Raw genomic sequence first — 24575 nt, 5'->3', positions numbered from 1 at the left:
AGATTCAGTTTTCCTCAAGGTCGCTCCTATGAAGGGAGTGATGAAATTTGGCAAGAAGGGCAAATTAAGTCCTCGCTATGTAGGACCTTACCTGATCATAGAGAGGATTAGGAAAGTAGCTTACAAGTTAGACTTACCACAAGACATGTCAGCAATACACAATGTATTTCATGTCTCCATGCTAAAGAAGTGTCTCCATGACCCGAGCCAAGTGATTCAGCCTCAGTCAGTGCAGATCCAAGAGGATCTTAGTTATGAGAGCAGACCTACACAGATAGTGGACAGAGCAGTCAAGAGATTGAGAAACAAAGAAGTACCACTAGTGAAGGTCGTCTGGCAGAACCAGAAGCACGAAGAAATCACTTGGGAGCGGGAGGACAGTATGAGACAGAAGTATCCAAAGCTATTCTAAGTTCGAGGACGAACTTTTTATAAGGTATGGGGGATTGTAACGACCCAATTTTCCTGATTTCGAGTTCCAAATGTCCATAAAAATATTTGGAAATGCTTTTAAAATATTCTAGAGATTTTTAGAAATTTTTAGAGTATTTTTATGTAATTTTTGGAGGTCGTTTAGTATGGTTACAAAAAGAAAGAAGTTTTGACCAAAAATTTGTGGAAGGTGAGACTCGAACCCACGACCTCGACCCGAGCCGAACCTCAGCCAAACCTAGCCAACCAATTGAGCTGCGGTTGATTTGTGATTAAGAAGGGGAACGAAGTATATTTAAGTTGTAATTGGAACAGAATTAAATCGAGTTATAAAGGGATTAAGTTTTCCCTTTCTCACCGAAAAACCCTATCTACCTTTTCTTTCCTCTCTCGATGGCGATTTTGCCTTCTCGTCTCGGTTGAGAAATGCAGCAGCAAGTGAAGGTCTCTCCGGCACCGGCGAAGGCTTTTTCCGGCCGATCTTCACCTGCGGTGGTGATTCCCTCGTCGAGGAAGGTCTGTGGGCGCAAGGGAGGTTGAAGATCCAAGCTAACCGAAACCTTAAAGCTTCCTCCTTCGGTTGTAAGTCCAAGAAAGCATAGTAAGTACTACTCACCTGCGGTAGGAGTTGCTCCGGGCTTCGATTTGATTTCTTTGCTTCCGATTTTCATAGTGCCGAGTAGAACTTTGTGCTAGGGTTTTTCCTTCCTTGCTCTGTTTGTCAAGCCGAACGGTTATACCTAATTGCATTAGAGTTTTGAGTTTTGGAATGGACATGCTCCAATTGTAGCAGACCGAACATCCCTTGTTTGAGGTCTTGTTTCTCCTTGTGTTTGAATCTGCCGTGAGTTCTATGTGGAAAGAATTGGGGGACTTTGGTTTTCTTTTGAGGTTCTGCCGTGAGCTTCACAAAGGAATAAAAAAAAAATTCGTTTAGGCTAATTGAGCATGAAGCATGGTTCTGATACCTTAATTTTGGTGCCGGGTAGAATTGTATGCTAGGGTTGTTGTGTTATGCATTCTATCCTTAATTTTTGCTAGGGATTTTGCCATGCACAGTTGAGTTTCTGGTTGGTTCCTTGCTGCCCTGTTTTGGATCATACCGTACAGATTGCTATGGTTATCCCATGTCGCTGCCATGAGTTCACTTAAGGATGCATTGTCTTGGCTTGCTGTTGAATGCTTTGAATTGTATGTTGTACATGAATTTCCTTGCTTTAAGGTCATGTTGTACATAGTTAAAGTTGATTAGAGATTTGTTTTTACAGCATGTTTAAGAAGTTGAGTAGCATTCTATGTCTGTTTGTTTTTACAGCATGATTAGGATCACTAAAGGTAGCATCCTTTGTCTATTTTACAGCATGCTTAAGAAACCCTAAAGTAGTATTCTTTGTCTATGTTTTATAACATGATTAGAATCCCTAAAGTAGCATTTTTGCCCTATTTTACAGCATGTTTAGAAAGTCCAGATTTGCTTTCCTTTGCTCTATTTTATAACAGGCTTAGGGAGTTCAGATTTGTTTTCCTTTGTGTTATTTTTATATAGCATGCTTGGTTAGTTGTAATCCTATACTTGTTAGATATATATCTAAAGGATTCTAATAAGCTCTAATAAAGGATTATGAGAAGTATGAGTAAAGAAAAAGACCAAGGTCTAATTAAAAAGAGATAACAAGTAAATTAAAGTAAGAGGCTAGTACCCGACATCCAAGAGCTTGTCGTTAAACAAATCCAGGTGACCATTTCCGAGGTCTTGGCCCTGGTAGACCGAGGTCTGCTCTTTTAGGATTGGTGGCTCGCAACCCCAACCTATTAGGGAACGCGCATGAGTTGGTACTAGGCCTGGGCCCAAGAAAAGAAAACCTAAGAAAAGAAAAGTTAAGTAAGAAGGAAGAAAGAAAAGAAAAGTTAAGTAAGAAGGAAGAAAGAAAGAAGAAGAAAGTAAAAGATAGAAATTAAAAGATTAATTTCTAACACAAGGATACAAGAAATGAAATAAGTTCCAAGCTTAGAATAAATAAGAATGGTTAGTTTTCTTTGATTCTAAGTTTACATTGTTAGTTTCTTGTTATCCTGCTTGATACTGAGTATGATTTGTATTCTGTTCATTTTCTGTATACCATGAGCACATGCAGATAGCTTTATTATTTCAGTTTCAGACTTATGCATTACATTTATGCATTTCGAGTTTTTTGAGATAGATTAGTACTTACTAAGCGTTTTCGCTTATAGATCTTTTCTTTTTCCTCCTACCGCAGATAAAGGAAAAGCTAAGATATGAAGGGAGGCGACAGGGTGGTGGTGATGATGGATGTGTGTGGTGACTGAACTATGGAGAGGTCCAGAGGGGACTAGCAAGACTTATTTATTTAGAGTTTATGTCTAGTTTATTTTCCTTATTTCTGTTATGAAATTATGAGTTTATGATTGAGTTTGATGTGCATTGTAGCTTATTATGCTTCATTCTGGGAGCTTGAGTTTAGTTCATGTTGCTAGATTAGTTTTTGATTATGATATGATTTATTACTGCGTGGTTGTGAATAAATTGTGATCCAGCCGCATGTGGCTGTGTATATATCTTGTGTATTATAGATTTGGTCACCGGTACAGGGGAGACTCTGCCGAAATTTTTCGGTAGGAATTTCTCTGAACCGTGATAAATCTAAGTGTCGCTAATAATAGCAATAGTGACACTAGTAAGTAGAGTAGGAGTTAGGTAACGGTCGCCCTTAGAGAGTAGTAGTAAGAAGGGTGGTTGTTACAAAAAGCTTCTTGGTTATTTTTCCTTCCAAGTAAGACTCGCGGGTTGGAAAAATTTCCTCTACCAATGAACCCAAGAGTTCATCGATTATAATCCTTTGAATCCTACTCAAGTTAATATAACCTAGCCTTAGATGCCAAAGATATGTTTGGTTCATTTTGAAGGTTCTTTCTCTTATTAAAGTTAGAGGATGTGTTATCAATTTCCATTTATTGCATCGTGGGAGTTATTGGATTTATAAATTGCCAACCAACGTACCAGAACAGATAACTTCTCTTTTTCTTAATAACAACTTTGTTATTAAAAGAGGCAGAATATCAAGTTCTTTGAATAGTTTAGAAACTGAAAACTAGTTCCTTCTAAACTTGGTACGTAAAGACAATTACTTAAAATTCATATTTTATTCTTATCAAAGGATAAACATCTCCCACTGCAACAGCTGCCATTTTTATAGCAGGGCCCATGTGGACGGTGTTTTTATTTTCATTTAGTTGTCGGGTTTCCTAGAACCCTGCAATGAATTGCGGACATGATTAATGGCATCTGTATCTACACTCCAGGTTCTGGTAGATAACACCACTAAACATGTTTCAACTAATGTAAATACACCCATATTGTTCTTAGTTCTAAGAAGACAGACTACCTTAATGTCCAAGTCCTATTTCCAATCATTACAATTGGGACTACTAAGTCTTTTCTATAGTATAACAACTAGGGAATTGACAAACATTTTAAATCCTAAGAACCACAAAAATATTTGGTTAAGATCAATTCCTTGAAATCCCCATGAATTTTGTATGCCACGATAGTGTGGACGTATACAAAATCAAAGAAGAGATTTTATCCATTAATTTTATTATCTCGTCAACTTTACTTTATGACGAATAAAATTAATAGTTGATCTTTCTTTGATCAAATATTTGGTCAAAACTTTTGAATTTAAAATAACATTGATTCCTCAAACAATATTATTTAAATTCACCAACACCTCAAATACCGTGAATTTTGCATGCCACGATAGTGTGGACGTATACAAAATTAAACATTTGTAAGAGGAGGGGTTTACCCATTAATTATCTTGTCAATAAATCTTTATGACAAATAAAATTACCTCAAACACCATGAATTTTGTATACCACGATAGTGTGGACGTATACAAAATCAAACATTTGTAAGAGAGGTTTTTAATTTTATTATCTTGTCAACCTATTTATTTGACAAATTAATAGTTGGTTTTCTTCGATCACACAAATAATAGTAGTGACTTTGATGGGGAGGATACTATTAGACATGCCTAAGTGTATACCATTACTTGACACTAAGTCCATTAATAAGATTGTGCCCGTTCCGATGGGGAAGATCACACGCTCTTAATTAACGTCCTATAGTCATCCAAAATGAAAGTTTAATCTAGTGATCCGCAAACAAGCTCATCTGATATGGAGGAAGGCACTCGGAGCCAACACGCAAGCTTGTTGCATCACTTATAAACTAGTAATGGAGACCGTGGAATTTATTTAAAAATAAATCCCTCTCCCACTTAGTTATTTAAAGTGAGGAATTTTGACTATGTTAGCCTACTTAACATGCATACTAACAAGCACACACAACACAACATAAAAAGCAATAAATAGAAAAACTAATTTTCAACTATTATGGCTTTTATCTATTGCTGTCCTCCGTGTGTCACCAACCCTAGCTGCTGCCATCTTTGGCCACTGCCACCGGGTCTAGTTGTCGCATCCATCTTGCTCCTTGTTCCGCTATGCCTCTGGTCCTCAAAAGGTTCAACGCCTTCCAAGATTCGATCCGCGACATAAATAGAATTTTACATTTTTCGATCCTATATTCCTCGAAGGAATGTACATGTAAACTAGATCGAACATAAAATAAAATTTACATCCATCGATCCTATATTCTATAAAAGGAATGTACATGTAACTAGATCAAAAAAATAAAATCCTAATAAAACTAAATACAGCTCCTGCTATATTTTATAATACAATCATGCACACACAATAAAATACCCTTGACATGTCCAAGGGTCCAATCACACACACAATATCTATAAGCCATAATAGTTGGATCCTGCATCTACAAAGTTAGCACATCCTACTATTATCCTGCCTAAATTATGTATGACATGTGCATAATTAAACTAATACCAAATACACAGAGGCAAAACCCTAGCTCTGATACCAATTGTTGGTTGCTACTCGGAAAGCCTAATGGTTCCACTGTACAAAAATTTTGTACAAAGGTCTGAACCTTTCCTAGCTACCATGTGTTCTTTTTGTCACACCCCGGGGGAGTCCCTGTCCGAAGAAATTTCGGCAGCATCTCCCCTGTACGACGGACAATCTGAAACTTTACTACATCACCATATACCTCAGCCACATGCGGCTGGAATAATAACAACAATAGACAAACAATCACACATACATCCACGCAGTTTATATCAATTTCAGCCTCTGGCTGACACAACCACGCAGTTTAATAAGAAATGCTAAGAAGACTCAAAATCCACCCTACTCAACTACACTCATAAAACGCAAATCTGATGATAAGATCAACTTACCTCTTCTGCCGTCTAGGCAGACATGCAGTAAAATAAATCCAAGTAAAAATCCATCGACAAGTACACTCCATACAAGCTCCAAGTATCAAAACAAAAAAAGTCTAAACATAGTCTAATAAAGAAGAAAACCAAAAGATCAATAAGCCCTCGTGGTCCGCAGGGGACTAGCAACTGGAACTCTCTCCTGATAGCATCAACCTAAAAATAATAACGGAGGCGGGGGTGAGTCCAATGCTCAGCGGGTAACAACTGATATACATAGTAAGGAAGTAACATCTAGCACTAATCATGCGTACAGTCTCCTGACGTAATAAAGGTAAATGCAAACTAAAATAAACAAGAGAATACTGTACTAACCAGGACCTGGTACAAGTATAAACAGTCCGAGAGGTATAGAAATCATGTATGCATGTCAAGCATGGGCATCCAACCAATATGCAGCAAATAAATGTAGCAAACACAATCACAAGAAATAAATGCATCAATGCGTATGATGCCAATGATGCGTCCTGGTCACCCCTGACTCCAGTCAACCATCTCACACACAATGGAGAGGCCGAGTGGGTAGGGTTGTGACAACCATGCACTCTGTCGTCACTGCTCCTGATGAGTGACCGAGTGGACGAGATGCTGTCGGAGTACACCTATCCTCCTACCCCAAATCAAAAATGGGGGAGCGCAATGCTCTCATCTCCCGGTACACGATGACGGGGAGGAATCTCTGCCAGCTACCACGCTGCGTCACACTACCCATGAGCGGACCAACGGAGCCAAACAAAGTCCCTGCTGCAATACACTCTGTCTGAATCGACCACTAACCCATGAGTGGTGGTATGTGCAGATCCATGTAACTGGCGATGTGCTCAATAATAATGGAGCGGACTATCGCACAGCATGCAATCATGTGAATGGTGCATGACACTAATCATGGAAATATCCTAAGCTAAACCATATATATATAGAAGGTGTGCCTTAGGTCAATGAATCAAATCAAAGGTACACAGATAAGATAAGGTATAAAACCTAGGTCCTGAATATGGTGAAGCATAGTATATCACTACCCCCTATAAGCATGTATAAGCCGGTAAGAAATAACATGAGATGCAAAACAAGTATCAACCAAGCATGTAACAAGTATCGGGTAGTGACTAACCGAAACAGATAAGAAACATAATTATTGCAATTTGTTAAATTCACTACTATGCATATCAAATGACATAAAGTGAAAAGTACCAGCCTCCAATAGGAATGTCCAAATCCGACAACAAGATACTCGTCTCGCGTCAAAGTCCCGTAATATCAAACATATACGGATTTAGCTAATTCCCTTGTATATTTAATTAGCTAACCAACCATTAATCCATATCCAACTAGATTTAACCTAACCCATTTCATAGTTACAAGGGATTACGTATCCCCAATTATCTAAAAATCAAATTGTATCAGATTAATACATGAACTAGTACCTAACCATGTAAAACCAAATTCTTTACAGCATGAATCACGATCTAAAATAATCAAACTACACTCTGATCTACAACTAAGACCCAAAACCCAGTACCTTACCCGAATTCACAGCTAAGGATTGCGGCCAGAACAGGGCTGCCGACTACTGCAATTCAAGGTAAACAACTGCTGTACAAGGAAACCCTAATCAATAAATTTTTCCTTTCCAAACTAAGTACCCAAATCTGAAATCGTTACCTCCACGGTGGCAGCAAGCAGCACAGAAGCTAGTAGTGGCACTAGGTCAAAAATGGGAGGCTTGGCAGAACCTAGTGGCTGGCGATCTATGTCGGCGCGTAGGAAAGGAGGAGACGACGGTGGTGGCTTCGGTGTCGCGGAAGGGAAGAAGGGCATAGGGACGGCGTGGAGAAAGAAAAGGAAGAAGAAGGAGTTGCAACCCTCGACCACGGCTTAAATTGTGAGGAGAAGTGAACTGCCGCGGCGCCGGTTAGGGCAAATCGGCGTCGGCACGCGCGGGGGAGGAGTCGGGCACGCGTGGAAGAATAAGAGAAAAAGAAAAAGAAAAATAAAAGAAAAAGGAAAAGGAAATAAAACTTTTCCTCATTAAAACAGGGTGGCCTAAACAAGCTTTTCCGGGCCCCATTTTTGTCCCTGTTAACTTGTCCATACGAGCTCGGAAAAATTCCCGAAAAATTTCTAAAAATTCCGAAAAATTCCCTTATTATTATTCTCTATTTTTCGGTATTTTACACTTTTAAATTAAACTTGGATCACCTGCGGAACTTAACACATTTGATCCCAAGTTTTACTTATATGTTCTTTTAGGTTTAGACTTGGATCTCCTGCGGAACTTAACACGTTCGATCCAAATCACCTAGGTCACAAAGTTAATTAAATAATAATTTCCAAATTTGGCTTCCAGGACTGAATGGCGAGGCACATGACCTTCTTGGATATGGGAACAACCACCACCGCCTAGACAAAGCCTTTTAAGGAAAGTTAATATTTAATTTCCTTAAATAACTCTAGGTTAACCAAAAAGAATAATCGAAGCACAAGTTCGAAAAGAAAAAAAAAGAACACAACATCGAAAACTAATTCAAAATCTAGAATCACATGCCTCTTGTATTTGGTATTTTTACAAAGAAATAAAACTAGTATGATGCGGAAAGTAAATACTAGTATACCTTTTCTTTTGCAAGCAAAAACCTCTAAGTCTTCTACAGTATTCCTCTTCTAACCTCGGACGTTGTGTGGGCAATGATCTTCCGAGATGAGAAACCACCAAAGCACCTTCTTCTCCTCCTTGCAAGGTTCGGCCACAACAAGAGCACCTCTAAGGATGAAGAGATTCAACCACCACCAATACTCCAAGGGATGCTAGAAAAGAGACTTCTTTTCTCTCCTTCTTCTCCTTCTTAGATCCGGCCACCAAAGCTATCTCCACCAAGAGAAGGTTTCGGCCACACAAAGGAGAGGAGAGGAAAAGGAGGGGCCGACCACATCCAAGGAGAAAAGAGAGGAAAAATAGAATAGAAATGTTCACCCATGAAGGCACCTCTACCCCCTCTTTTATAATCCTTGGTCTTGGTAAATAAGGAAATTTTAATAAAAACTTCCTTAATTCTTTTGCCATGAAAATGAAAATTTAATTAATTAAAAATCAATTTTCTTTTCTCAATTCATATGGCCGGCCACCACAAGCTATAAACAAGGAGAGTTTTAATTAATTAAAACTTCCTAATTTGTCTCCAGAAATTTATAAAAATTTCTCCAATAATTTTAATCCCTTCATGGTTAGTACAAAGGAAATTTTATAAATTAAAATCTTTCTTTTAAACGTGTGGATAAAAAAAAAGTTATCTCTAAAAATTAAAATCTCTTTTAATCTACAAATAAGGAAAGATATCAAATCTTTTCTTAATCTCTTGTAGAAACTTATAAAAGAGAATATTTAATTTTAAACTCTCTTTTAAATCATGAACATGGTTAAAAAGGAAAGTTTTCTTAAAATTTAAAATCCACCTTTTAATCAACAAATAAGGAAAGATTTCAAATTTTAAACTCTCTTTTAAACATGTAGATGATTTACAAATAAGGAAAGTTTTTACCAAAAATTAAAACCATCCTTTTAATCTACAAATAAGGAAAGAGATTAATCTCTTCTCTTAATCTTTTGTAGAAAGCTATAAAAGGAAATTTTGAATTTTTAAACTATCTTTTAAAACTATGATATCCACATAAGAAATAATTTTAATAAAAATCCTTTTTAATATTCTAGTGTCCGGCCACCTAAGCTTGGGATCCAAGCTTTGGCCGGCCACCAACTTGGCTCATCCACTTGGTCTTGGCCGGCCCTAGCTTGGGTTCCAAGCTAGCTTGGCCGGCCCCATTGGATGGGTAAGAAGGTGGATATGTGGTGGGTATAAATCTCTATATACAAGAGGCTACGATAGGGACCGAGAGGAGGAATTGGTTTTGGTCTCCCAATGAAATTATGCTTCCCGTGTTCACCCTGAACACACAACTTAATTTCATCAATAATAATTCATTCCATTAAAGAACTATTATTGAACTACTGTACCAATCACAAATTACAATTTGGGCTCCTTATTATGAGTGTGTTAGTCTCCCTGTGTTTAAGATAACAAATGTCCACTAATTAAGTAAGTTACTAACAACTCACTTAATTAATATCTAGCTCCAAGAGTAGTACCACTCAACTTCATCGTCATGTCAGACTAAGTCCACCTGCAGGGTTTAACATGACAATCCTTATGAGTTCCTCTTGGGGACATTCTCAACATAGATTACTAGGACATAGTTTCCTTCTATAATAAACAACACACACTATAAGTGATATCATTTTCCAACTTATCAGGCTTAATGATTTATCGAACTAAATCTCACCCATTGATAAATTAATGAAATAAATATCAAATATATGTGCTTGTTATTATATTAGGATTAAAAGCACACACTTCCATAATAACTGAGGTCTTTGTTCCTTTATAAAGTTAGTATAAAAAGAAACGACCTCTAATGGTCCTACTCAATACACTCTAAGTGTACTAGTGTAATTATATAGTTAAGATAAACTAATACCTAATTACACTACGACCTTCCAATGGTTTGTTCCTTTCCATCTTGGTCGTGAGCTACTGTTTATAATTTATAAGGTACTGATAACATGATCCTCTGTGTGTGACACCACACACCATGTTATCTACAATATAAATTAATTGAACAACTACATTTATCATAAATGTAGACATTTGACCAATGTGATTCTTATTTCTAGATAAATGTTTATACCAAAAGCTAGACTTTTAGTATACATCCTAACAACATGCTCAGAAGATAATGAATAAATGCAACAAATGAAGTAAAAAAAAAAGAATAACAATAGTAAGCAAAATTTGGTAGTTTAGTAGGCTTACGAACACGAGTGGATTGACGATGGTGGAGAGAAGAATCATCCACAACCTTAGGAGATGATTGGGTGGTGGCAAAAGGAGGAACATGTGGAGCGGATATCTCGAGAATCAAAGTACCAGATTCAATTGAGCTACCAATAGGAGTTGTGGGTGAAACTTCCTTAGTGTCAATATTGAAAAGATCAATACAAAGTAGATCTGACTTTGTCATATTATGCAAACTAGCCAAAATAAAAAAGAATAGAATATGCTCAAGAAACACAACATGACGAGAGACATACAATTTTTGACTAATGGGATTAAAGCAATGATATCCTTTTTTACTAACACCATAACCTAAAAAGATACAAAGAGCATACCAAGGGACTAACTTATTACGCTTAACATATGGACAAAGGATGAAGCAAGGACAACTAAAAACATGAAAAGAGGATTAGACAGGAGCATGCCCAGACAATTTTTTAAAAGATGACAAGCCGGAATTATGTAAGGTTGAAATTCTATTAATCATGTGAGTGGCAGTAAGGATTGCTTCCCCCCAAAAGGTACTAGGGACACTAACAAACAATAAAAATTAACGGGTTATTTCAACAAGATGCCTATATTTTTATTCTACTACACCATTCTATTCAGGAGTATTTGTACATGAGATTTGATAAATAGTACCATCATAAGTAAGAAAATATGAAAAATGATTTAAAGTGTATTCACCCCTTCCCCCCTAAAAAAAAAAAAAAATTACAACAAAAATACTTTATGATACTAGAATGTTGAGTTTTCACAAGAGCTCTAAAGTTATTAAAAATGGTAAGATAATCACACTATGTGAAAATCAGCAATACACTTCGGATATTATCCGAAGTAATAGGTAGATAATTACCAAATTAGACGCACATGAAGTAAAAGGGTAAATTTTTTACTTAACCACATGATTACCGAAGTCTATCATCGGTCCAAAACTAGTTCAAAATCAGACCATTTTTGAAGTAAAGAAGCTATACTACTTCATTGACACCAGTAAAAATACCGAAGTAGTTGATGATTATTACTTCATAGGTTACGTTGTTTGATGAAGTAAAATATGTATACAACTTCACAAATTTTGAATTTTGGTTTAGTAATTGTTTAATTTTACTTCTGAATAATTTGGCTTCATTGAAGTATTTATTATTCTATTACTTCATCGTAGTATAGAAGTAATAGAGCATATTTTACTACAATAAAAAATTTAATGTAGCGAAGTAATTTATACGAAATACTTTCACAAATTTGATCAGTAGTGAAGTAAATAGTTTCTTTAACTACGCCATTATTTAAATTTATCGAAGCCTTTTATGTTGTATTACTTCATCAGTTATTTATAGTGTCGAAGTAATTGACCATATTTTACTATAATATAATTTTAATTGACAAGAATATATACTATAATATTTTACTCCAATATAATATTTTTCACCACCAAAATTGAACAAATATATCACAAACATGTATAAAATACAATCCAAAAGTGCATTCATAAAAGATATGTTTAACCATAACCAAAAAACTTTTGTATCCATAAATTTCTAAATACGATCTAAAATTTATATCATAGCCTACACTTAGGCACCCACATAGAAATAGACGAATTCACTCCATTCACTTCTGACTTCATCATACTGAGATTGATTGTAATACTATTTATTTTTTGATGTTGCAAATTGAAGCATTAACAGAAGTTTGAGTATCAATGAAAAATAACTCAATATTTTATAAAGAAAATATTTCATAAAGAAGAAATTCACCTTCCTCTCCAATTATGGATCTTCATCCAAGACTATCTCTTTCATGTACCACATCACACAATATCCACATTCAACACCACCATTTTATTTAAGATTACCCTAATGAAATTGAAAATGTCATGCAAGAAGTCACAATCCAAATAATAAGAATTATTAATTGATATCTAAATACATAGTCACAATACATACTATCAATTGTTTAAAATATGGTCCTTTTGAAATATCCCTTGATGCATTGTATATCTTGACCCCACTACATTGTAAACAATAGAAAATTATTTTTTTTAACCTATAATAAATTCAATGCATTCAAAATTAGCATAATCTACTACTTACTTGGTCACAATAGTTTACCAAGCATGGTCTCGATTCCTATTACTCAAAGAGTCCAATAAATATATCATATTCTTATCTTCATTAATTATAGTTAGGATCTAATGGTACCTGCACAAATGAAAATATAACATTGAATAACATGTAGTAAGAATTGATAAATAATCAAAATCTTACCCAGTGTTATACGGGATGAGGCATATGTTATCTCTTTTAGATGCTCCCAACTGAGCAGCAATATGTTGTGACAATTTACTGCCTTCTTCACCCACACCGCATGTAGGTATATGACCAGGATCCACAAATGACATATACTCAGCTCTTTTTTCTTTCTTCAAGTATTTGTAAAGGTAACTGCAAGGTAATATACCCCATGTAAACCAAAGCAAAAGCATGTGAACAAATATTATGAACAAAGCAAAGCATATGAACAAATATTGTATTTAACACATAACATACCCCATGTAAATCAATATTTGTCTGGCACCTATCTCTCTCATCTCTATAAAGCGTATGATATCTTCTCTTAGCAACCATATACTTTTAGGACGTCCAAACATAGCTTCATCAAATTCTATATGTATGCTCTCATCTTCAGGCATCAATCTGATAACATACGAGTAGATATATTTACATGCCATCGGCAATGTTTTTTCAATTTCCTCGTACTTATCCTGATGACCATGAACATCTGAAGAAGCAAATGATTGATGTTGCACATTCTTCTACAATATTTTAAAATATTCATATGAGTATTCAAATGATTGAGGTTTTTTCAAATACCAACTTTTCAAGAAAATTGAAAGTACCTTCTTTGTTGGTAAAATTACCAACTCTTTAGTCCAAGCAACAATTGTTCCAATAGCATCATTGATGATTATTGGTCCAGAACGAATTAGAATTGGAAGCTCTGCTCCTTCATCTAACACAGCATCAATAGATACCTTGAAATTCCCTTCCCCAAGTGGAACATGATAAATCAATATATTTGGGCCTCCTTCTGATAGTATTGTGTCGTACGCCACCACATTTTCACATTGTTTCACAGCCAAGATACATTTCCCCCCCTTTAAGAAAAATAATAAATTGTATATAAATATCAAAATTTGAAACAAAAATAAATTTGACATAAAATTGGGAAATATAGAACCTCCAAGTTTGAAGTGCCACATGTTAGGATGTATACTAAAAGCTTAGCTTTTTGTATGAACATTTATTTTGAAATAAGAATCACATTGGTCAAATGTCTGCATTTAGTAAAATGCAGTTGTCTATTTAATTTATATTGTAGATAATATGGTGTGTGGTGTCACACAAAAGATCATGTTATCAGTTCCTTATAAATTATAAATAGTAGCTCACAACCAAGATGGATTGAGACAAACCATTGGAATGGTTGTAGTATAATTTGGTATTAGTTTATCTTGACTATAAAATTACACTAGTACATCATGAGTGTATTGAGCAGGACTATTTGAGGTTGTTCTTTTATACTAACTGCATAAAAGAACAGGACCTCTATTATTATGGAAGTGTGAGCTCTTAATCCTGATATAATAACAAGCACATATACTTAGTATTTATTTATTTAATTTATTAATGGGTGAGATTTATTCAGTTGGATCAATAGGCCTGATAAGTTGAGAAATAATATTATTTATATGGTGTGTTGTCAATTATAGAAGGATGATGTCTCCTTGAGGAGCTCATAAGGATTGTCATGTAAACCCTATAGGTGGACCTAGTCCGGCATGGCAATGAAGTTGAGTGGTACTACTCTTAGAGCTAGATATTAATTAAGTGAGTGTTAGTAACTCATTTTGTTAATGGACATTTGATATCTTAAACATAGGAAGATTAACGCACTCATAATAAGAAGGAGCCCATAATGTAATATGGAATTGGCGCGGTAGTTCAATAATAACTCTTTAGTGGTATGAGTTATTATTAATGAACTTAAGTTGGGTGTTTGGGACGAATATAGGAAGCTCAAGCTCATCGGGCGACCAAAACTAATTCCTCCTCTCGGTCCTTGTTGTAGCCTCTATAAAGTCTTATATCCACAAAGTCCACTTCTTACCCAAGTAATGGGCCGACCACATCCTTGCTTGGTGCAAGGGGGTCGACCAAGCATGGGCTTGGAAGCCAAGAGGTGGTCGGCCAAGCTTGGTGCCCAAGCTAGGGGCCAACCACTAGAAAAGGAAAAGGAAGTTTTGTTTTAAAACAAAATTTTGTTAAAATCTTTCCTTATTTGTAGTTATCTACAATGGTTAAAAGAGAGATTTATTTTTTTTAAATCTTTCCTTTTTTATAGTTATCTACAATGGTTAAAAGAAAGATTTTTAATTTCCTTTTATAGCCATCCTCATGGTTTTAAAAGAGAATTTTAAAATTTTAAAATCTTTCCTTTTATAGCTTTCTACAAAAGATTAAAGAGAGATTTTAATTTTGTTAAAATCTTTCCTTATTTGTAGTTATCTATAATGTTTAAAAGAGATATTTTAATTTTTGATAAAACTTTCCTTTTTGTAATCATGATTTAAAAAGAAAAGTTTTAATTAATTTTTCCTTTTTGTAGTTGTCTACATGTTTTAAAAGAGAAATATTAATTTTAAAACTTTCCTTTTGTTACCATGTACAATAGGAAATTTAGAAAAGAGAGATTTTAATTGTTGTTAAAATTTCCTTTTAAGGGGAGACCACAAATAAGGAAGTTTTAATTATGTTTAAAACTTTCATTTTTTTGCCATGACCAATGATTATAAAAGAGAGGTAGAGGGTGCCTCATGAGAAGAAAATTCTAAGATCTCTCTAAGTCCTCTCTCTTAATCCTTGTGGTGGTCGGCCCCTCTCTTTTCTCTTCTCCCCTTGATTTCTTCCTTTAGGCTAGCGGCATACCATCTTTCCTTCTCTCCCTTTCTTCTTTCTAAGGCCGGTCTTCATATCCATTGGTGGCCAAAACTTGAAAGAAAAGGAGAAGACTCTATCTTGGTCCTCAGTTACTTGGAGAGGAAGAAGAAGAGAAGGAGTTTCCTATTTTGGCATCCCTTGGTGGCTCGAGAGTCTTGGAGGAGAAGAAGTGGTTTGGGTGGTTTCTATCTTGGTAGATCGTTGCTTACACAATGTCCAAGAGGAGGAGAGGAATTCAACTGAAGATCAAGAGGTTTTTAGCTACAAAGAAAGGTATAATTAATTAATGGGCTCCGCTTCAAATTAGTTAGTTAGTTTTCTTTGCATGGATTCTGAAACACCAACACAAGAGTCTAGCAATTTTATATTTTGATTTCGTACTATCAATTTTGTATTTTGATTTTGCGTTTCGATCTTGTGTTTCTATTATGGTCTCTGTAGTTAAACCTAGGGTTACTGTAAGAAGTTAAATATCCAATTTCTTTGAAAGGGTTTGTTTAGGAAGTGGTGGATGATCCCATAACCAAGAAGGCCTAGTGCCTCGCCATGTTTAACTTGGAAGTCAATCTTTGAAATAGATATTTAATCAGCTTCTGTAATATGGCTTAACTTAGGAAGATCACATCGGTTAAACTTGAAGTAAAAATGTTAAATATCATTTTCAATCTAAGTTTAACTTCTGGAGAGAAACTTGGATTAATAATGTTAAGCATCGTTTGTAATCCATGTTTAACTTCAGTAGAGCACATGGGTAGCTAGGTTAAGTTCTGTGCTTGTATAAATTTTTGTATAGGGGAAATAGAACAGAATCCAGGTGTAGCAACCAACACCATATTCATAAAATTCCACATCATCTCTCCATTTTGGGTCATTCATGTTTGAGGACTTGTTCGATATAACAACCTCACAAGTTTGATTATCAATGACCTGAGCAAGTTGAGCCTTCAATTTCTCTACTTCAGCCTTCAAGCTCTTATTCTCCTCCGATTGTTCTTTGAAATTATCGATTAAATCCTTTGGGACTGATTCCCTATTCTTTCTTACAGTTTTAAAGTAGAGTTGGGGTTTACACATCCTCCCACACCTCTAACCCGTCCATAGTGTTCTTGATTTCCTAAAGCAGTGGCTAACACATCATTCATCCTAGAAGATTTGAACTCTCCTTTGACTTTCTTTTCCATTAAGTCATCCTACAATATGAGATGTAACAAATCAATTCAAAAATTCCTGTAAAATATCAAAAAATGGTAGAAAATAATAAGGGAATTTATCGGAATTTTTAGAAATTTTTCGGGAATTTTTCGGAGCTCGTATGGTCGAGTTTACGGGGATGAGAACGGGGCCCCGGGAAAACCTGTTTGGGTTACCCCATTTAAGAGAGGAAAAGTTTATTTATTTATATTCTTTTTCTTTTCTTTTCTTTCTCCCCCTAAACGCCGTTTTCACTCCCTCACCGCCGAACCCGACGCGCCCTCTTCTTCATCCTCATTTGTGCCCTAACTTTCCTTCCCAACCGGCGCCGATCACTCTTCTTTCCTCTCTTCCTCCGTTGATTCTTACCTTCCTCTCCTCTGGCCGACCATTTTCCCTCTACTCTTCCTTTCTCTTCTCCTCTACGCACCGACACGAGCCGTCCCGGCGCTTCTGCCTCTGCCCTAGAGCCGGCAGACGACGCCCTCTTCCTCTCTTCCGGTCGAGCATAGCCAACCTCCGTGGCCGATCGTTGGACATCGCCACCGGCCACTGCCACCAGGCTGACCACGCGCCGCCGATGCCTGTGCCCTAGCGCCGGCCGCCCCCTCTGCTGATGTTTGGCAGCAACACTGATACCGCGATTCCTCTACCTCCATGTTCTTCTCGGTATTAATCAGCGCTCGAGAGATGGCAGCCGGTCTCCTCTTCGTCACTGCCACTCTCCCTTCTTCCCTCTGCACCTCTGCCGACCATTGGATTGGGCAAATCCAACCTTTGCCATGATCTTTGTTCCGGTTCCCTCTGTGCCCTAGACCGTCGACTCATGGTTTCTTCATCGCGATACCAGTCGACCTTCTCTCGCCATTGCTCATTGCTCTAGTTCACCACCACCGTGGCTTTGTGGAGGAGGTTACAAATCTGGTCTTGGTAAGAAAATGCTTGGTATTAGATATAGCTTTGATATGATTTTGTATACTGTTTAGGGAAGTTAAGCAGAATGGTGTGTTCTGCTATTGTAGTTCTGTCGAGGAGATTAGCCATTGGTGGATAGCTACTGCCACCAGTATCCTTAAAGCGACAGCAATTCCAAACAGAGATTGGTGGTAATATGAAGATAGGATCTCTAAATTAAGAGGTTAATCACTAGTATACAGATCTTGGATCTAATCTAAGATTTGGTTAGATCCGAATTAATTAGTTAACCGAGATTAATAGATGAAATAGGGTTTTCTAACCCTATTTGGAATTGAGTTGGTTATCTAAAATTTTAGTATAGTGGATTGATTATATCATGTTGTTACAGGACTGTGATTTGAGACGGGCGTCTTGACATTGGATTGGTTTGATTCATCTACATTGGAGGTGGGTACCTCTTGACTTATCTTTTATGATATTGTCATTGGATATGCATAATATTTTATAACTACAAGCAATGAACATGTTTGCCTTTGGTATGTCACTGTTTGATATCCATAGCATGTTAGATTTGTCGCCTGTGAAGTATCCGTACTTATATCTCATGATTTGTTACCATGAGTATCTTGTTGCCATGAGTACTTTATTACCATGAGTATCTTAGTTTCTAGAGTGACATACCATGCTTTACCGAGGTTAGGACTAGGCTCTGGATTTTTGTTTCTGGCATGTGTATCCAAATTATCTAATACTTAGATTTTTATGCCATGCCTGGATTGTGTATTTCTATTGGTATATCATATATGATTCGTGTACCTAGACCTTGTGGCTTTGATCTGTGCATATTGTTGGTACATATGCTATGGAAGGGGGATATGTTTAGGATCTAGGTTATTATACCATAGAGGACCTGTATACCCTAGATCCGTGGATTTGACCTACTGATACTGTGGTACCCATATTATGTATATATGGATTTTTCTATGCTGATCAGGATATTCCATACTTATTATGTTCAGGACATAGGTTTTTGATATTCTATCTGACCTGTGTACTCTAGATCTTGGTATGTGACCATCGATATTATGATATTCATTTTATGTATATGGATATGGTTATGCTGATCAGTTTATTGCCATGCTTAGTGTCATGCATCATGATTGCATGCTGCGCAATTGTCGGCTCCACTATGGTTGAGCACATCGCTAGTTACATGTACTGCACACACCACCACTCATGGGTTAGTGGTATATCAGACAGGTGTGTGGCGGTTCTGCTGTTTGGCTCCGTTGGTCTGAGGACTCAGCGTGGTAGCCGACAGACAGTTTCGCTCTGTTTGGCTCCGCTGGCATTTAGTGTAGCAGCGTAGTAGCCGGCAGATGGTGGACTCTGTTTGGCTCCGTTGGTCAGGTGATTCAGCGTGACCATTTATGATTTGGGGTCAGAGGACAGGAGTACTCCGACAGCATTCCGTCCACTCGGTCACTGTTCAGGAGCAGTGATGTTAGAGTGCACGGTCATCACATGCATTGATTGCATTTATTTGTTTGTATTTGCTGCACTTATATGCTGTATTTTGGTGGATGCATTTGTTTGTAATGCATACAGGAGACATACTGCGTATCGGTTTGATGATCCTTTAGTTCAGGATAGGAGTTCCTGGTGAGTACAGCTTCCTAGGTTACTTTTCAGTTTTGTATATTTCCTATATATTATTCGGAAGTTGTATTCCATGTTTATTGCTGTTAGATATATCTTACTAGACATGTCTATTGGTATTCGCTGAGTTGTTGAACTCACCCCCGTGGACACTATATTTTTCAGGTACCAGGTTATTTATGGTGTCGCTTGGAGCATCCTATTTGCTGGTCCCCGCGTCACATCAGAAGACATGTCGCTGTCTTTTTGTTGTTTTATCATGGTATATGATATGTGAGCTTTTGGTTCTGTGTTCCGGTTTTGTTTCTGGAAATGTTGCTTTGTTTATTGTGTAAGCCTAGCCGGCTAGCAGTTTTCGTTTTGGGTTGTATGTGTTGTCTTTTTCCGCTGTGTTTTTGGTTTTAGTACAGCCGTGTAGGCTGTTAAATATATATATAACTGCGTGGTTGTTTATTTTATTCCAGCCGAGTGGGCTGATGGTATAAACTGCGTGGTTGTGTGTATATTCCAGCCGCTTGTGGTTGATGTATATTTTGTATGTAGAATTGTTTCAGATTGTCACCCGTACAGGGGAGGTGCTGTCGAAATTTCTTCGGACAGGGACTCCCTCGGGGCGTGACAATTCCAATATTATTTAGCTAGGCAATATAAAAAGTAGATAAAAAAAAATATTTATAATTTTTTCAGCAACTTCTGCTATCTCCATATTTGTTATGTTGCCAGATTTATCCTCGTAGGTTTTACGCCAAAGCATCGATCTATCAACTTCCTCATTTTCAACAATTAATTTTTTCTTCCTCTACAATTCCAAAAATGATCAGTTACATAATATTAAATACTTGCTTGAAAATGATAAGTATAATTGCATGGTAGCTCACCAATTCAGCCTCTAGGCCGATGTATCCTTTGCGAGACAATCTGTGATGATATTTATAATGCATCGTTCATTCTTTTTGCTTTTCATTAATTACCTACATAGAAGATACATTCATAAACACCTATATGCATTATATATATAGCAGACATGTAAGCAAGCAATTAAACTATATTCATTCTTCCATACAACATGTAATACAATGTGTAAGCAACATGTAAATTATCCACATAATGTATAATACAATGTGTAAGCAAAAGTATAAACAACATCATACTTTAAAAGTATTGCATTACATAATGTATAATACATGTTGGTGCTGGAAGCATCCGACGATCGAACCTAGGTTTTGATAATGACAAAGGAATTCAAAGTTAACATTGTGTGTGATCTAACAGTCTGAATAAACTTGCAGGAAAGTCCTAAGTGTACTTAGGTAAAGTCCTAGCTGCGGTTAAGCAGGTGGAAAACCATAGGGGGTGGTAACCCTAGGTCATAGGGGGTGGTAGCCCTAAGTCATAGGGGGTGATAACCCTATGCGGAAAGTCTTGGCGGGTCGAGGGCTTCAGGTAAAAGTCCTAGGGGGTGGTAACCCTAGATGGAAAGTCCTGGTGTCGCGAACCAGGTGGAAGACTGGACAGGTCGGGGAGCGGGCGTCCAGCAGAAAGTTCGGAAGCATCGAGCACTGAGCAAAAGTTCAGTCGATCTGGAGAATCGCACTGGCAATAGGTAACTCTCCTGAGTGGAGTAGGTGAGGACGCGTTCCCCGCAGAGGGAACAGTAGGCGTTGGGTCGACCTAGGGTTTCCGCTAGGAAATCCAAAGTCAGACCCGGACAGTCAGAAGACTGTCAATATTTCTGTTACTATGACTATTATGTGCTAACTTTGTTTTGCAGGGTATGTGTTTGGGACTAACACATTTTTCAAGAACAAAGGAGCAAGTCACACCTCGGATGAACAGTGTTCGAGGCGCCTCCATGGAGCTTGGAGGCGCCTCGGGTGCAGAGGGTGAGTTGGCTGCGCAGCAGGCTTGGAGGTGCCTCAGACTGAGCTGGAGGCACCTTGGACCAGAGCTTGGAGGCACCTTAGAGTGGCTTGGAGGCGCCTTCAAGTGGATGAGGTGCGACCTGTTCTATGCTGATCCACGCGGGTGACTCGGGAGGCCTGGAGGCGCCTCGGATAGGCTTGGAGGCGCCTCCAGCAGTGTATAAAAGGGGGACCTCGAGGCAGCAGTTGAGATATCACCTTCTAAGCAACCCTTTTGCGACAAGCTGCCAACGAGAAGTTCCCGAAGTGCTGTAGCAACATATCGATGACCTGGAGCTCCAGAGTTGATATTCTTGTTGTCAGTATTGGTTTCCTTACAGTTTAAATTGTAATTAGTTTGTAATAACTTTTCGAGCTTATAGTTGTTACCTACCGGAAGCGATCAACGATCGTGGACCTTGGAGTAGGAGTCGCCACAGGCTCCGAACCAAGTAACTCCTCGTGTCTTTGTGTGTGATTGTCCTTTTAATTTCCGTTGCGTTTATCACTCGAGTTTTACGAATCGAGCGAAATAGCTACGAGCGCTATTCACCCCCCCCCCTCTAGCGCTTCTCGATCTAACAATTGGTATCAGAGCGGGGTCGCTTCGATTTGGTGCGACCACCAATCAAGCATTGTTTTGTGGTTATTTTTAATTTTACGAAGTCAATTAGAATTAGCTTAATAGATACATTCTAATTCCTTTTACGAATCGATTTTTGCTCGAAATTGGTGTAACACCACTCGAGTTCATTAATTTTAGCTCTATTCCCGCACTACTAATCCAAGACCTAATCTTGGGATATCTTGTTTTATTTTGTATTTGCATATTAATTAAATGGCCTGGCAAGAAGGATATAGTGTCGTTCGTCCCCCGCTCTTCACCAGAGAAGATTTCGAGTACTAGAAAGGACGAATGGAAATCTACCTAAAAATCTAGTTCGAGATGTGGATGATCGTCAAGACTGGATTCTAACTGCCAACTGACGAAGACGGTAAGCCTACACCCTGCAAGAATTGGGAACCAACTCTAATCAAGAAGGTGGAAGTCAATGCCAGAGCAACCTGCACCCTCCAGTGTGGACTGACCAAGGAGGAGCTCAACAGAGTTGGTCCGTTTTCAACCATAAAGGAGCTATGGGAGAAGCTAATCGAACTGCACGAGGGCACCTCCGACACCAAGGTAAGCAAAAGAGATCTGTTATTTAATAAATTATATAATCTAAAAATGTAGGAAGGAGAGACAGCAAGTCAACTCCATGCTCGAATTCAAGACATCCTCAACTCCCTCCAAGCGATCGGGCAAAAGGTTGAGAACAGGGATATAATAAGGTACGCTCTTAACGCGTTTCCAAGGAGTACATTGTGGGCATCAATGGTAGATGCCTACAAAGTCTCCAAGGACTTATCTTCCTTAAAGTTAGATGAATTATTCTTTGAGTTCGAATTACATGAGCAGACTAATACACAGCCAATCGAGAAGGGCATTGCTTTGGTTGCAAGTACAAGCAGAACACGCGAACCTAGACAAAGGCGTAGAACCGAACTAGAAACGGACGATGTGTAACACCCCACCCTCCTCACTACTAGTCTGCGAGGGCGGAGCGCTACTGGACTACTAACTTTACTTAACTAACGTTGTTCACATGTTGATAGAAATTCCTAAAACTCTCGGAGAACTCAAAACATACAATTAAATAGCAGCGGAAGACTAAATGACTCATCTAATACATTCTTAATAAATGACAATCTTAATAAATTCTTATGCTAGGTCCCAAGGCTTCTATAGTCCAGGCATCACACATCCATCCGCACCTCCTTGTCGCCTTCCTTTGCTATAACTTTTCCTTTCCTTTATCTGCAGTAAGAGGAAAATGCATCTATAAGCAAAATTACTTAGTAAGCACTATCTAACTCACAAAACTCGAATATGCATGTGAATATACTGAAATCTAAAAGTTGAATGCTCAAAAGGAAAACTACTCATGCTCATCTACAAGCAAAAGAAACATACTGAAATGCTAAACGTGTAAAACAAATCTATACAATCATGCTAGCATAATCTTGCTGAATTTTAAACACTTTATGAATCTTTTTTTTTCACTTGTTGAAAAACTTATACTTTAATACTTCAAAATAATAATCAACTTTCTTCTTGGGCCCAGGCGTAGCACCATCTTATGTGCGTTCCCTAATAGGTTGGGGTAGCGAGCCACCAATCCTAAAAGAGCAGACCTCGGTCTACCAGGGCCAAGACCTCGGAATTGGACACCTGGATTTATTTAACGACAACCTCGGAAGTCGGGTACTAGCCTCTTAAATAAAGTAAAATACTTGTTATCTTTTATTACTTCTACTATATAATGCCTCGGCATTTTCTTTAAGCACCTTGTGTGCCAAAATCCCTAAAGTCTTGACTTTGGGATCTACTTAATGTTGATACAGTCTGATCTGGATGTTGTTTTGCTGTTGACACTGATTTAAGTGTGTATCAGATATTTAACTCAGATTAATTACTAATCTAGGTTGACTAGGTTGACCTGATTGAGAAAGTCCTAACTGGGATGTTAGGCAGTTGGAAAGTCCTGGTGAGTGAAGTCAGGCAGATTGGAAATCCTGGTGAGTGAAGCCAGGTGAAAACCCTAGTGAGTGGAGCTAGGTACAAGTCCTGGTGAGTGAAGCCAGGCAAGGGAAATCCAGATGGATCAAGGGTGATCGGACATCTGGTGTTGAAAAGTCCAAGAAGGAAGCTTGGCATGCTAGGTCAGAGAGGGCTCGGTAGCTCGCTCTCTGGACCTGACTAGGTCAGAGAGGGCTCGGTAGCTCGTTCTCTGGACCTGATGGAGTCGGAGAGGGTACGGTAGCTCGTTCTCCGAATTAGGTCAGAAAGGGACCTAAGTGGACATTCCATGGCACATTGGATCGGTCGGTAGACCGATCCAGTGACACATGAATCAGTGGATCGGTCGGCAGACCGATCCGAGTTCCATGGATCGGCGGACCGATCCGGAAATCGAGTTCCATGGATCGGTCGATGACCGACGATGACACTCGAGCACACCGAGTGAAATCGATCGGTCCGCATCGATCGAAACACTCGAGCACAGGTAATCGATCGGCCGTGAGACCGATCGTGAGAAGAGCCGCGAAGAAAGAAAGGGTGGATCGTGGACCAATCACACTCAATCTGATCGGTCCCCACGA

Source organism: Zingiber officinale, chromosome 11A (assembly GCF_018446385.1).
Source record: "Zingiber officinale cultivar Zhangliang chromosome 11A, Zo_v1.1, whole genome shotgun sequence".
Classification (NCBI taxonomy): domain Eukaryota; kingdom Viridiplantae; phylum Streptophyta; class Magnoliopsida; order Zingiberales; family Zingiberaceae; genus Zingiber; species Zingiber officinale.
This window is presented reverse-complemented; position numbering follows the sequence as displayed.